The sequence below is a fragment of the Chinchilla lanigera genome, unplaced genomic scaffold, assembly GCF_000276665.1.
Source record: "Chinchilla lanigera isolate Chin_1 unplaced genomic scaffold, ChiLan1.0 scaffold00001, whole genome shotgun sequence".
NCBI lineage: Eukaryota > Metazoa > Chordata > Mammalia > Rodentia > Chinchillidae > Chinchilla > Chinchilla lanigera.
Window position 1 is genome coordinate 19,937,760 of NW_004955402.1, and position 16,732 is coordinate 19,954,491.

A 16,732-nucleotide genomic window follows, 5' to 3' on the forward strand; every position below is an offset into this window, starting at 1 on the left:
TGGCAACCAGCATCCACAAAAACTCTGGAAACTTGGAGAGTGGTTGCTTTTATGGAACTATTAATTAAACTACTAAAGGAAGATACCACAGTGCTATGATTCTGAGCACTGATTCTGGAAATGGACACCCAGACTTTGAATCTTGATTCTATAACTTTCCATCTGTGTGATCTTAGCAAGTAACCTCTGACCACCCACTTTCCTCATCTGAGAATGGGATAACTATAGCATCTATCCCAAAAGCTCTTATGATGTTAAATTTCTATAAATGTGAACAAGTGCCTAGAACCATATCAGACACATAGTGAATGTTATGTGAGTGACTGTTAGTGAAAAAATAAATAGATACAGCTATGGAATTCTCTTTTTAGTTTGCCCTTCATTTCTTCTTTTCTGAAGATTATGCTAAATGCTCCATAATTACTAAGTAGAGGAAATTATAAAATCTATTGGAATTGCAGTAATTTATAATGTCATTAAAAGGCACCTAACTAATTGCTTAAACAAAGGTACCACTATTTTTGACTTTGCTTTTTAGTTTTTGTAAGTTTCATTTAGTTTACCTATAATTTTGAAGACAATCACCCTTTTACCTTTTGGGGCAATGATGTTTCATGTACATGTCTTAAGTTGTTATGATTTAAAAAAAATAAGAATATTTATTATTATTATTTTTATTATTTTTTTCTTTTTGAGAGAGGGTCTCACTGTGCAGTTAAGGCTGGCTGTGAGCTCACTTTGTAGCCCAGGCTGGTCTTGAACTCGCAACAGTCCTCCTGCCTCAGCCTCCCAAGTGCTGGGATTACAGATGTGCGCCACCATGCCCGGCCAGGATATTTATTATTAATGATAGGTTACTGAATATATTCTTGACTCTGAAAAGCAGGCTTTGTCAGCTGGTCTTATGATAATGACTCGGATGAGAGAGGATGTTGTACTTTGGCTTTGGTCTCTGATGTTGCTTGTAACTCTAGACAAGAGTCTCTAGCTTTTCTTTTTCAAGTTCCAGTTTTGTTGTATTTGAAGGGAGGCAGTATTTCCTTCATTTAACTACTGTATAGAGGTGCATTGAAAAGAAATGACTAGAATAAATGTTCCCCAAAGTACAATTGAGAACTTTCCTACTGACTTGTGGAATATGCTGAAGGTTTAGGCAGCAGAAGAAAGAAAAATGTATTATTCTCCTTTTGAAAATTACCCAGCTGGGCTTGGTGGTGTACACCTATAACACCAGGATGTGGGAGGCTGAGGCAGGAGAATTGCTGAGAGTTCAAGGCCAGCCTGGGTTACAAAGTGAATTCAAAACCAATCTGAACTGCATAGCGAAACACTGTCTCAAAAAGACAAAAAAGAAAAAGAAAAGAAAAAAAGAAAATTGCCCAAAGGAGTGGGTATGGAGAGTTTATCTAGTCATCTTTGTGGAAGTAATTGAACAAAAACAACAGAAATGTGAAAATTTTGAGTGCATTGACAGATATTATATTATGTGTATTCAGAAATTATTTTATATGCATCAAAAGTTTTCTTAAAGTTGAAGTTTATGGGAGATTATTTGTTCTACTCTAAAAAGGCCATATTCTGAATTCTCATTAAAGAAAGTCAAGGAACTCTTTCCTATAAGCAAGACAATGTATTTTTATCACAAAGAATTTTCATCTATATTTGCAAACTATTCTAATCACCTTTCCACCTTCAATTTTTTCACTTATGGCTATAATTTTTCTTTCTCTTGCTAATTCTTCTTCTTCTTTTTTTTTGGTACCAGGAATCGAACTCAGGACCTTGCACTTGTCAGGCAGGCGCTTATGCTGTTGAGCTATATCCCTGGCCCTTCTTTTGCTAATTCTTAAAAAAATGAAGATAAGGGATTGGAGATGTAGATCAGGGGTGCAGCGCCTTCTTGACTAGCACAAGGCCCTGAGTTTGAGTCCTAGTACCAAAAAAAAAAAAAAAAAAAAAAAAGAAGTACTACTGTGTTGGAATGTTCACCATTTTTAATAGTTAATAGAAAGCAATGATCTAAGTTTCTGAGCCAGATACCTGCATAGCTAATAGTCAAATATCGTATCATTACAAGAATTTAACACCTTGACTGAGGTGCTAGATTCCATTACCTGTGACTTGCTTATACCTGGAGGTATTTATTTATTTCTGCTCTTAGCTTCTTTGGTATTAGTATACAGCTCTTCAACTTTTCATTTTCAGAATAAGCTTTCTTTGTTGATCTCTCTTACTTTTTTTCACTGCCTCCTCGTTATTCCTCCGCCCCATTTCAGTGCACTCTAGCCTATTGCTGTTGTTTTACAATGTCATATCTCAGTAACGTTGTTATAATTCTGAGGGAATGCTATCACATTGTCTGAAAGTTTGAGTAAAATCTGGGCATTGACTGGCTTAAGTAACAAAGAATTCTGTTGTCTACTTCATTTCCTTTCTTTTTTTATTTTAAAGAAACTCACTATCTGAAGGATATGTTTTCACGAAATCCAATAGTAGCTTGTAGCCATGGCTAATACAATATGACAAATTTGAATTGGAATATTTTGTCAAGATATGAACTGATTTAAGTTCTTCAGGCTTCAAATTTTATCTGCAAAAGTATTTGGTCCCATTTTAAGTGTACTGATTTCTTTGGTTTTCTAACTGCAGTCAAAGGGAAGCAAATGTTTATAGAGAGAGAATGGCAAGAACACTATTATTGTGTCAGATGCAGATCTTTTGAGTTCTCATCTTTAAGACATGTTTCCAATTCTGTCTTCATAAACCTGAAATGTGTACATTATTGACATAAAATTCGATAGCACGTCTGAAGTGGGTGAAATTTGTCAGTTGAATCTTATCTGTAAGTGTTTATTTGTCCATTTAATGCATGTGTGCTTTAGACGTTTTATGGTGTGGGAACTCAAGTGTAATGATTTTAGTTTTTAGTCCGCAACATTTAGTTCAGAAGATAAAATTATATATGCATGTGTGTTCATTTTTTTGTTGTTGTTGTTGTTACCAAAATTTAGTATTTGTCACCATGGATAACTGTCATTAGGTGTCGTTTATTTTTTGAAACTATCATTAATATAAAATTTTAATTCTACTGTCTTCATTTTCTTTGCTGAAAGAAACTGTTAATGAGTCCTTGATTGATCAATATTCATGTCTCTGTCTTCATGAGAAACCACTTTGAAGATATCAATATGTAATACAACAAGCATTGTTAATTTCCTACCACTTTGTAACTCTGTATTGTCTGTAGTATTCTTTTGCTATTTTGTAAAAGGTTGTCTGTCTGTTCATGTTTTCCTCCTTTTATTTTTAAAATTAAAAAATTTAATTCCTTTTCTAAAATGCATAGTATTTTTAAAATAGACTTAAAATTTTTAGAACAGATTTAGATTTATAGGGAATTGAAAACCATGCAGTCAGTCTTCATGTACCTAGTGCTTTAACATCTTCCACTTATGTGGTACATTCAGTATAGTTAATAAACAGTCTTGGTATATTACTATTAGCTAAAATCCATAGATTATTCAGATGTCCTTAATTTTTATGTGCTGCTCTTTTTTTTAAAATTTTCTTCTTTCTGATTTTTATGTGCTGCCCCATCCAGTAGGCCACATTACATTTAGTTGTCATATTTCTTTAGGTCCTTTTTGGCTGTGCACTTTCTCAATTTCCCTTGTTTTTGGTGACCTTGATGATTTTGAGGAGTATTGGTCAAGTAATTTGCGAGAATGTCTCTCAACTTGGACTTGTCTGAGGTTTTGTACCAAGAAACTGCAGTTAGCAGTTTTTGTGAGGAGGGTCACAGTGGTAAGTCCCATCTGCACTATGTAATATCGGGGTCCATTTGATTGATATGACTTATCACCATGGATGTTAACCTTGATCACTTAACTGATGTAGTATTTGTCAGATTTATCCATGGTAAAGGGATTCTCCACTTTTATTATTACTATGTATTTCTTGAAAAGCAGTGCATAAAACCTACCACTGAGAGTAAAGAGTCATAACCCCACTTGTTAAAAGGGAGTATCTGCATAAATTATTTGGAACTCATCTGCAAAAAGGATTTATCTAGTCTCCCTGTTGTGGTTTGTGTCTGGGTGTCCCCCCAAAGCCTCATGTGGCCATGGGGCAGGCTTTTAGAGTTTGATTGATTATGGGTGTGAGAGCTACACCTGCCCTGGGGTGGATAGTTTGCATATGTAAGGGAGAGGAAGAGGCTGCTTGCAGCCATTCCTTGCTTTTGTGCTTGTTGCTTTTGCTGTGTTCTGCCGCTATGAGCTGTAGCCCTCTGCCATGTGCCACTCTGCCTTGTAACCTGCCAAGTATGGACTGAAACCTCCACAAACTGCAAGCAAAATAAACCTTTCCTTCCTTAATTTTGGGTATCAAATATTTTGTCCCAGCAATGAGAGAAAAGTAACCAAGACACTCCCCCATTTATTTATATATTTAATCATTTATTTATATCAATATAGACCCATAGACTTTGGGTTATAATCCAATACTACTTTATTTTCCTTCTCCAACGATTCCAGCTTTGGCCATTGGGACCTTTTTTAGATGGCTCCATTAACTCCCTTCCTTCTTTCCTCCTTTGGTTTACCTCCTCTCCTCTCCTCTCTCCTCTCCTCTCCTCTCCTCTCCTCTCCTCTCCCTCCCTTCTCCCTCCCTGCCCCTCTCCTCTCCTCTCAGCTCTCCTTTCTCTTTCTTCTGCCTCTATCTCTTCTTCCTTACTTTCTTACACAGCAAGAATTTGCAGGCTCATTTTAACAAATTTTAAATTTTTTTATTTTAAAGAGAGTAGTAAAAGAAAAAAAGAACAATAGCAGTTTAAAAGATGTGTAAGACATGACAGCTGATTGTATGAGTTCTTTTTTTGGGGGGTACTGGGAATTGGACTCAGAACCTTCTCAAAATTATACAGATTTATGATGGAAACTGACCCCCAAATTGCTTTATTCCAATTGTCACATGTCATCTACACTTAGAATATGAGGGTGCATTTTTGTTTAAAGGAGGAAAGATATATTTTATGTCATGGTTTCGGAGGCTTCAGCCCACTGGATCCATTGCTTTGGGCCTGTGGCGAGGCAGAACCACACAGTGGGGGTGTGCAGCAGAGGAAAGCTGCTCACTTTATGGCAGCCAGGAGGGAGAGAGGGATGGAGAGGGAGAGAGAGAGAAGAGAGAGACCCACCAGGGTACAGTATAGTCCACAAGGGCATAGCTCATGACCTACTCCTTCTGTGAGGCCCCACCTTGTCAGTCTCTATCGTCTCCTAGAAATGTCACCAGATTGTGAGTCTATCCATGGATGGATCCACTAGAGCCCTGTAAGGGTGGATCTTGACTGCTAAGTAAATTTCCTAATAAAAATCCAATTTTTCAAACTATTTTAATATTGCCAAATTATTTTGGAAAGTCATGTATGATAATCAAAACACCTGAACACCAATTGAGATGGTCCAGTTTTCTGTCTTGATGCAGACATGGTAATTCTATTTGTTCATATGTGTGTAAATGTGTGTATACACAATGTGTGCCTGTACATGCAAATGTACATGTTTACATAATTCTTATCTATGTCTGTGCATGTGCATATGTATATGTGGGTTGTATTGTAATTACTGTGTACATGCAATTTGTAAATCTTATGAATTACCTTGGAGAGTATCATCAATTAAAATATTGTTTTAGTCCCCATGAAGCAGCTTTAATGGGGTAAAAAACACTACCTGTCTCTCATAAGCTGTGTGGATTCTCCTACTTAAGAACATATACACATACTTGCTTAGTGGCTTTGTATATTTCCAAACAACATGGAATCAGGCAGCAGATGCCAACACTGAGCAACTAAAACAATTTTAGTGCCCTCTAAATATCTTAAAGAAGTGACATAACTCCTCAGAGTCCAAATTCCTGTATAGGTCTGCCCCAAAGCACAGGGTGAATGGGAAGAATATACTTCCAGCAAATGAGCTTTAGGAGACTGCCCCTGGCATCCAGGTAGCAAATGGTGGCAAATGACTCTTATCAGGAGAGCCAGTTAGAGTGGAGTTGATAATTCTAGCCTCTAACAATTGCAGAAGTTGACTAGAGGCTTTGCCTGTCTCCCAGCATCCTCTGCTTGTTAGGGTTTTCCTGTATTCTCAGTCCTCTATGCCCACTGTGAATATATGCGGTTTCACTATAAAGATCTGAGGGCAGATTAAATAATTTCTGAAGTTATAGCTTACTGTAAGCTTTCATGCATTTACTCTGCTGAAGAAACTAAATTTACAACATAGGATCAGCCTTCTCAAAAATTATCTGTGTTTCTGTAACCTACAGATACGTAACAAACAAGAGTACTTATAGACATTGACCTATTAAGCCATTTTCCAAAAATACCTACATTCTTTTTATATGAAACAGAAAAAAATCATTAAAGCTATGGTTTGCCAGACAATTACTTTGTCAGATCTCAAGAAATTGCATAATAAATTGTATACATGCATCAAACATGAACAGCAGAGGAGTATAACAAGCGATGTATTTCCAGTCCACTTGCTCTCTCATCCACAGTAGCTTTTGTTTTCAAGAACAGTTCTATATCCCTTCTGAAGGCTTTTATAAAATATGACTGTACATTTATCTATCAAACTAAGTAGAAATAATTGAAACACTTAATATGCACTGTAATAGGGAAATGCACGAATAACTTCATTATTAACATCTATTGATTATTTATGTTTTCAAATAGGCAAATGAAGCTGTGGTATCCTTATCATGCAAATCTATACGTGTGTTTTGGTTTTACCTGTTTATTGGCAAATTTACAGTCCACATTATGGGCATTTTTATTGCTTTACACACTTAATTGCTATGTGCATTACCAAGGTCAGTTAGAAACTGCCTAGTGTTTACTCAATTTGATTACTATGCTACATTTTTGAGTTTATTTTTTCCCTTTGGAAAATTAACTGTACAAGGAAGCCTAGTAAATCTTTACTTAAAAATTCCAAACTTTAGATTGATTTCAGCAGTGAGTTTGTATTGATCTCAAAAGCTTTGCGTTCCTAACTAAAAACTAATCTTTATTTCACCCTTTAGTGACTGCAGTCATAAATATGCTCAGCCCTACCAGAGGAGAGTGGATTAATGGTTATTGGAGATTGGGGCTTCTAACTGAGCCTGGAAACCCTAACCTTTGGAGGACAACATGAAGGCATTTACCCCTTGTCAGCTATAATCCCTCGGTCCATCTTTGACATTTACCTGAGTGTTAAAGAGGAGGGAGAACAGGGGCGTGGGAATAAAGCTGCAAAGATTCCACTTGGCTATTAATCACTCTGTTATATTGACTGCCACGCCTCACCCTGGCTGCTTCTGGCCATGGAGTCCCCGGAAGGCATGGCTGCCCCCCTCTGGAGCTCAGTTAACTCTTCCCGGTGAAGCACTCCACTGCCTTCCTTCAAGGAAGGACTTACTACGCTGCGAAAATCCATCTGTCATTATTGGTCCAACTTTGAGGCACTGCTGGTACAAACATTTGGGGGAGTGAGTCCAACCCATCTGCAAGCTCTAATTACGGAGAATAATAGAATTAAGAAAGAACAGAACATAATTTGTTATTGAGGATGATCAGTAACGCGCCAGGCAGCAGCATGTTAGGGGCTGACAAATAGCTTTCAAACTGTAAACTAATGTTTCTCAAAGTGCGTCCTTGCCATTTCCTGAATCACAACCACCACCTCAGAGTGTTCCATTAGCTCTCCAGTGGTCTGGGACTCTGAACTCAAACAAGGACTCCAAGTAGCTCTGTTGTTCCCTACAGCGTGAGACCCACAGTGTGACTTTGGTGTGTTTCAAGGTGCTACCTGTTTTAAACATTTTCTCTTGCGGAAAGTAAGAATTTTAGTTTTCCTGGATATGATGGCAGAAATTTATTCACTTTTTTTCTTCAGTAATCAAACTTTAATTTTTACCTAGGTTCCTTGCTACTCAGTTAATACTTCCCAAACTGATACCTACATGAGTTCTCATGCGAGACATTACTATATCTCCTTTAAAGGGTGGAAGCATGCTCTTTTACTTCCTTTTCTCCAATCTGATGCCTGCCATGTGCCTATATTGGCTGGGGCCCAGCAGCTTGTCCTGGGTCATGAGGGCAAAGCTGATACTTGGGATTGGTGGGTCAGTGAGCTGCACGGCACCAGGGCTTTTGAGGAGTTTGTGATACCACCACACTGATTCTGGACTGCCTCTTGTACATGACAGAATGAAATTTTGAATAATGTGTTCTTGATGGAGAGGTAGATGGTCACTGTAATTGACAGATAACTGAGATTACTAACTGGTACACCATTTAAGATCATGAGATTATTTCAGGTAAAATCCTGCCACTGGAGATGACGTGAAGTTTTCCTTATTGTTGACTGGGACAACTGTGTCTGAATGTTAATAGTGATTTTGTTAAGATTCTGCAGGCTCGAGAATTAAAGGGACACTCTTGGTCTAGGTCACAGTTTTAGGAAGGTACATGTGCCCCTGGCTGTCATCTGCAGAAAGGAGATGGGTTTGCCCTGGCCATCTGGTAGGGGTGGATTCTAGCGAGGCAGCAGCCCCGAGGACAGATATGCATACAAGAATCTAGATTGCCTGTTACAGCAATTGATCATTTAGTGGTGCCTTCCATGCTCCATGAAGTTAACCTTTATCAGACTTAAGGCTAAGATTGTTACATATGGATGAAATGTGGTGTCTTAAAGATATTCAAACTTTACCTAAAGTGTTCCTTTTTACCTTGAGGAAGAAAGGATTGCATTTCTTTCTCCGATTTAATATTTTTATTATTTCTGTAACCAAATCTGAGGGCAACGAGTCATTATCTTTGTATAGGGCCAGCACTTCTAACCCTCATCACCATGACCCTTGAAATGATGTGCAAATATAGGATGCCGAGTCAGATTCTCCATTCCCTTCACTCATGTTTGCTAAGTTATTGAAAACACTTGTTAGAGTTTTGCCCTTGTTTTCTTCTCTCCTTTATTCTGTATAAATGCATTTACAACCTTTAACACAATTATTTTTACTGATTCATTGATTAATGGAATGACAACTGATTTACTTACATAAATCATTTGTTATAAAATTTCATATCCCAACAACTAGTGCGGCCTTGTTTATGTTTGAACAGGGATTCTAGAAGCCTGTTCTCTGGACCATTAGTAATAGCATCTTCTGAGAATTTGTGAGAAATGCAAATTCTTGGACTCCACCCCAGACTTACTGAGTCAGAAATTCTAGAGATAGCATCCGGCAATTTATATTTTTATAAAACTTCCAGGTGATTCTAATGGCTGCTCAAGTTTGAGAACCAATGCTCCAGAATGAGTCGAGTCATATCTTCAAATCAGTCCACCAACAATGCTTAAAAGTTAATATTCCTTAATTTATGCATTCAAGTGAAATGCTAGAAAGACTTCCAGATGTTGGCTATCAAATATTTAATTATAGTGCTTTTATTTTATTAATCTTTAGTCTACAGATACCTGGGTCAGGCAACTCAGTGACTCAGTTTTAGAATTGAAAACACTAATATCTTAAATTGTAAAGCATATTTTAATTCTTCCTAATGCCGACAAACATAAAATTTTAATTGATTATGCAGTGGATGCAAATATACCATCTAAGTCAACATGATTTAACTGCAGGAAAAGAACAATAAACACAAACTCTGGCCAGCTCATGTCTTGTTCTTTTCTTTATCTCTATATCTGCTTATCTTGCATTAAACCTATACTTTGTAAAATAAATTTTACTTAATAAATAAATACTTTGATGAATAATATCAAAGTATGGTTTGCTAATGAAGCAGGGAGAAAAATGTATGGCTGTCTCAGGTCTAATCTGTTTGCACAGAGAGGGAACTTTTTTTTTTTTTTTTTTTTTTTGGGTTTTCTCCGGTACCGGGAACAGAGAGGGAACTTTATGAAAAATGTTTCAATTTTGTAACTACAAATTTGACACTAAGACATTGGACAAAGGTTACGACCTATTGGCTTATAGATGCACTTCAAGGATTGACTTATTGTCTTCACTTTATTAGAAAACAGGAACCCAGAAAACTATTGGGTGGTAATCATCAGGCTAATATTCTTTTTTTTGACACATAAGTGTGTATTTTTAAAAATTATTTTAAAGAGAAAAGAACAAAAACAAGATAACAAAAACAAAGACAAACACAAAAAACCACAAAAACTAAATATTCTTTTGTACTACATATTAAATACTATCAGACTGGATGGTACAATTTTTCAGGAATATAACCATAACATTTAGAAATTAAATTAAAGGATTGTTAAATAACTGTTTTACTCTACCGATAATAGTAATTGGGATATTATATTCTATTAGTTTACTAAGTATGGCTTAAATATCATTTTTAAAATTTTACATTAGCAGTAACAATTAAAATATTTTTAGAAATGGGGAAAAAAGAGAGAAAGAACCTCTAAACAATCTAGCATCTAACTATTAACTTTATTCAAAGTATTAACCAAATAGTTTTTAGGATTGTCATCCTACCCAAATATTTCAGTGTTTGATAATATTCTCTCTTAGCTCTGAGACTCATGAAAAATAACATCAATCCTAAGACTCTTAATCTTTTCATAAGCTTTCCAAAAACAGCAAATCCCAAACCACAGTGTTTTGAAGCAAACTTCTGATAAAGAATTTGGAGTATTTTCAATAAGAATAACGTAAAATTAAATTTCCAAGAGTGTGCTTTAGTGGAAAAAATTCAAGCTTTGGAGGTAGAAAACTGGGCTCAGGTTCTACCTCTGTACTTTATGAGCTATAAGGTAAAATATTTATTTCTCTAAACCTCAATTTTCTCATCTGTAAATTGGGAGTGATAACACTATGTGCCTCATAGAGTTTTGTTAACATCAAACAGAACTAGGTGTGTGGATTTTCTAGCCTACTGACTTGCAAATAGAAAGTTTCCTGTACAAAATATTTTTTCTTAGTTATAAAAGAAAATGAGAGTATATATGAAACAGTTTGTAAAATATAAAAGGATTCATAAATACCGATTGATATGTTAATTTTTGCTTGAAACCAATGGAGACATAATTACAGTTGAGTGAGCATTCTCTTTAAGCACATGTTTGGACAAATTTATATCCACTTGATCACATGAATTTTTTTTCTTAGTGCAGCTAAAGACTCATACAAAATCTGAGAAAATGCCTACATCCTTCACCCTTCTGTATTAGGACAAATCACATGTAGTTTCCTAGTTGTTCACAGGAAAGCCGTTCTTAAATTCTGTCACACAGAAGGACAAGGAAGTCAACATCCGCATGCACACAGTCTGCCTTTCGCTTGGTAAGATGAGTGAAGAAATGAGTTTTTCAAGAAAAAATCAATTTGACAAAAGGAGTGATAGTGCCCACACTTAGATAATTTCCACATTACCATCTATGACTTTCCCTAAAGTGGTAACCATAAAATAAAGATAAACTAAGAGCCTTTTGGAAGACAACTGTGCTACTCTGCTACAACTGATTTCTTATTTCACTGAACCCTAACCTTTCTTGAATTAGCCTCCTGTGCTAACATTTTGGTGAATAAGATGTAGGATTTGCTCTGGAACACTTCAGAAATTCAATTCTTTAAGACATAAGAGGACAGATATCTACAAGTGCCCAAATAATTGCTGAATACAGAGCTAAAATCATGCAAATGACAATAGCCAGCAGAGAAAGCACTAGCTAAAATATACTTCAGAGGGCATACTTATACCTGGCAGTACATATACAATATAAGTAATACCAGAAATAAACCAGGTAGGCGAGACTTACAGGCAAGGATTCAGAGCTTCTGTTGGTTACAAGGTCCTAAAATTTCTTGTAGTCACAGGCATAAAATGTTATTCATATGGAGGTTCTTAACATGTGTTCTATAGAACCCAGGGATTGCCTAAAATCCTTTCAGGAGATCCACAAATTCAACATTATTTTTATAACAACAAAAATAATTTATTTGCTTTTTTATCATGTTGACATTTGTATTAATGATGCAAAAGCAGAGATGGGTAAAACTGCTGGTGTCAGTAAAATTCAAGGCAGTGGCATCAAGCTGAGCTAGTCTTCATTGCATTGTTAAGGGCTAGGTACTTGCAATTGAAAGGAAAGTCAGTTTCTCTTAGGAAAGTCTTTGGTGAAACAATAAAAGTGTTACTTTTATTAAAGCTTAACCTTGAATACATACCTTTTAATATTCTCTATAACAAACTGGAAAGTTCTCCTGGAGTCTGAAATATAGTGGTTGGTTTGAGAAAGAACACTTATGTAGTGGAGTTGAGAGCTGAACTAGCCACTGTTTCATGGACTATGACTGTAGTTGAAAGAATGACTGACTGATATTATTTAGACTTGGATATATGGTAGAATTTTGTTGATAATGCACAAAGTGAACTTGTCACTTCAAAGAAAACAATTGATGATATTTATTGCCAGTAGTGACATTTGAACTTTCTAGTGAAAACAGAACTTTAGCAAATGTGTATTCCACCATGAACTTGACTTGAACACTTTTCCAATGAGACTGATAGTATTCTTAATGGATGAGACTTTTTGCTATTAAACACTGACATATGTCAACTTTTAGAAATTCTACATAATTTGACTAGGGGATACTTTTTAATCATTAGCTTTTAATGATACAAAAATCATATCATGGTAAATAATTCAAGAAAAGTGCAAGATAAACCATGCATTTTAATGTAAAAGCATACAGAATTAATATTATTTATATTCTATATTGTGACTACTACTTGCTGAGTTTTGGTGTAGTATAAAAGATATCCAATATGTTGTAAAATGTTGTATGTCTGTTAATGTTTCCCTCCTTTTATCTTTAAAATAAAAGAAAAAAATATCCAAAATGATCTGACATGGCCACTAAGATGGTTCTATATTTTTTAACTACATGTATACTTAAGTTGGGGTTTTCTTCATAATTTCTGCTTTAGCCGTACTATAATAAGTGGAATGCAGCAGCAGACTAAAGAATCCACTATAAACAAGATGATAGGAATTCAGTAATAGTTGTTATATTGCATTTTGTTGTCTTCAAATTAGTTGTTCAGATTACCAGACCTAAGCATGCAAAATTGGTCAAAAAATAAAGCATTACCTGTTCCTTTCAACAAATCATTAGACATCAGCAGTACAGTTATCCCAGGTATCTTTCTGTACACGTATATATATTGTCACTTCCTTCTTTCTTTTTCTCCTTTCCTTGGTATTTTGCTATTATTCTTTATTTGTATTCTCTTTAAAATAAAAAAATAAAATATACTGTATCATAAAGAAGAATCCAGTTATCATTTATTAAGCCAGACATTGAGGTGATTTGCAAGTATATAACATTGTCAATAGTTGCTGTTTGGGGTAATATATTTATTCTCATAAATTATGACATGTTAACATATAACAGGTTTATTATCTTTAAATGAATGAACATATTTTTAAATGTCTGCCTTTTCACTTTCAGTAAGGTAAAAATCAGAGGGCATAACCCATGTAACTAAAATCACTTTGGAATACTCAATATGTTTTAGTGTAAAAGTTTCTTGAAGCAAAAGCTATGAGAATCACTAGTGTAGGGTATAAGAAAGTGGTGATTGGTAACATTTTCAGTTCTTAATCACACTGTCTTAGGAAAACCTCAACAACTTTGAACAAATGTCATGTTTCAGCCTGACGGGGCAACATTAAAATTGCTGTGCTGAGCATAATTGGGAATCCCTCTAGGGTGATGGTGGGACAGCTAATGGACTTCCTGCAGATCCTCAGAAAGTGCCTCTCCTTTACAAGCAAGTACTCCTGGTAAACTCCTCAGGCCATTTGTCCTCTGAAGGCCAAAATACTTCTGGCACTGGAGCATAAGGTACTTTGATTTTGTGATACCCTAGGATGTAAGAAATTATCCAAAGTAATGATTATAAAAAAAACAAACAAACCTTAGTTTCCATTTCAATTTAGCTAAATTTTTAAAAGGTTTATAAACATCAAATGTATGATTGCTTTTTAAAGGTTGCATGGTTAAGTGTGCATGGGTGTGTGTGTACTTATGCTGTAACATGTGCTATGTGTGATGTCTAAAATGTACTAGCTGAGGGGTATGGACATTAAAATGTTAGCAGGTATCTTATGGCTGTAGATGCAATGGTTATGATATGAACTAATAAAAAATGATTACTGCAGCTCACCTGTTACACTTTCCTTCAACTCTAGCCTCTTTATTCTTTTTTGTTTTTCCTCTTCCTTCCCAGTAAGGCTCTAGCTCAGTACCTTTATTGTAATTGACTCCCCCAGGCTCTGTCCATTTTTATTAAGCACCAAAATGTCAGCTAGTTAGCCAAAAGATGTTGCTGAACTCTGCATGGTGCATTGCACACATATATTTAAAGGAACATGCACAAGGGAGGTCTTGTATAGAGACAAGCATAGATCCAAGCAGCAGCGAAACCTTTCTTCCCTTCATTCCCTCTAGATACCAGAATTTTCTCTTAGAACACAAGCCCTTCAGCTTAAGGCTGAAAACCTGGGGGGAATCCAAATACTTGCAAAGTGGCAGTAGTGCATTTGTACTGTGATGTGAAAGAAGAAATTAAAGACCCAGTTAGCAGAGATCTGAAAGGAGAGGCTGGAGGGCTACAACTTCAATGTGGCTCAGAGGCAGAAGCTTCTCCTGAGGGGAAAGAAAAGTGAAGGATGTGAGGTTCAGAGACAGCAGTGCTCATTTCCCCAGGAGCCTGAGGGAGGGAAGGAGATGGCAGGAGCACAAGTGGTGGTGGCAGCTAGGTGCGAGTTTGAATCCTTGCACACCCACTCACTTGCCAGTTGGGTGACTGGAGGCAATCTACTTAATCTCATCGAGCATCAGGCTCCTCATGTAGTAAGCATATCCATCTTATAGAGCTGAGTGAAGATTCAGTGAGAGTAAGCATGTGACAAGCCTGGAACACAGTAGGTGCCCAATATGTGCCTATCTAAGTTTTTGTTTTAGAAGTTTACATGCAAAATTTGAATATATGTTACCATTTAAATGTGCAAATGGACCTGTTTTCAAAAAACAATTGGGCATTTTCTAACTCCCTCCCTATCCCTTAATGAGTTGCCCAGTTTAAAAACTTTTTGTAGTGTTCAGTGCAGAGCCCCACCAAAAGCTTCCTTAAAAAATACATGCTAAGAATAGAGTGTTCATTCTAGTCTCCTGGTCTCCATGGTCAGTTGTGTCTTCCAGAAATTCCAAGAAGCTAGTGATGCTTAACCTTCCTCTTTTTTCTTTTCTTTTTATAAAGCATGCCAACAATCTTTAAGCACACTGTGACTTTCTAATGCCACCCAGGTTAGCTTTGGAAGTAGTCAAGGATTTAACCCCCAGAAACATAAATATCTGATTTATACTTTCAAGAGCATCTTTAGAAGCATCTTATTATTGTTTGTTTAGTGTGAATTTTCTCCTTCTATTTCCATATTCATTTTTAGAGAGAAGCATTTCCTTTTGTTGTGGATTTTAATAAAAATTCAAACCTAATTACAGTGTTTTTCCTGAAGTCTATTGTTTGATGTAGTGATTAGGATGCAAAGCATCTTGCAACATTTTTCTAAAGGAAAAGAAGAACTGTGAAATGAACAGAAGTATTCTACTGGTTGCTTTACAGCCCACCTAGTTTGATCAACAGAGTTTGCTGCTTGAAATGAAAATCTTTGGAAGAGAAGATAGGTAAAGAAGAAAATATGCTAAAAGGAGTTAAGATTAAGAATATCAAACATTCTAAATATTAATAGAGATCACAATGTTGACCTATCTTACTGCATGTTTAAAATTAGCTCTGCAGTTCCTTTGAGGGGAGGTGAGGATAATTAAGACACCTGAACCCAGAAAAATGCAATGAACAAGACCGGGACAAATGTATCCGGCAACCAGTAGCCCAAAAAGTCTAGCAGAAGGAATTTCACCAGAAATACGAGCAGACTGTGGAAAAGTAAAGGATATTTTAATATTTTTGCAGCAAACATTTCTTACCCTGCCTGCCTGGATGTGGCAGTGATGGTACCTGGGGTAATGTTGAAGGAACAAGGCAGGACACAGTTCAGAGGAGCAGTTGTAGACTGAGTGGCAGGGTAAAGTGAGCTGCAGAATAAGTGTGGTAATGCCAGAGATGGATAGGAAGTAGGAAAAGGCGAAAGTAACATTTAAATGAGCTCTCTGTTCCAAATTATTTTATTTCTTTCATTGGCAAATAAATCAGGATCCTTTCACTTGATGAAGCTCTTTGTTGTGGAGATCCAGGCTAGCTCACTGGTTTGTAGTACATATTTTTCTCTTACCAAGCAATGATCAGATAAAAGTGCTGGGGTTACATTTCAGAGTGATCTGAAGCATAGGATATGAGATAAGACAGGATCATTATGGTATATGGTGATGATGAAAGCATGGCCAACTAGACTTAGTGCCTGATGCGGTCAGCCTTTTTGCATTTTCTTCTGCCTTAGATTTCTGCTTTAGACATTTACTTTCATTCTTCTCAGATCTCCGGTGCATGCAGTGGAAATCCTCCTTAAGCATTCCTTTCCTATTTTTTTTCTCTGCGTAGGTTTGCATGCTTCTTTCCCCCTGTAAGAAATAGGCTTTTCACCTTTGAGGCAGGTTACTCAAAGTGTAGTGG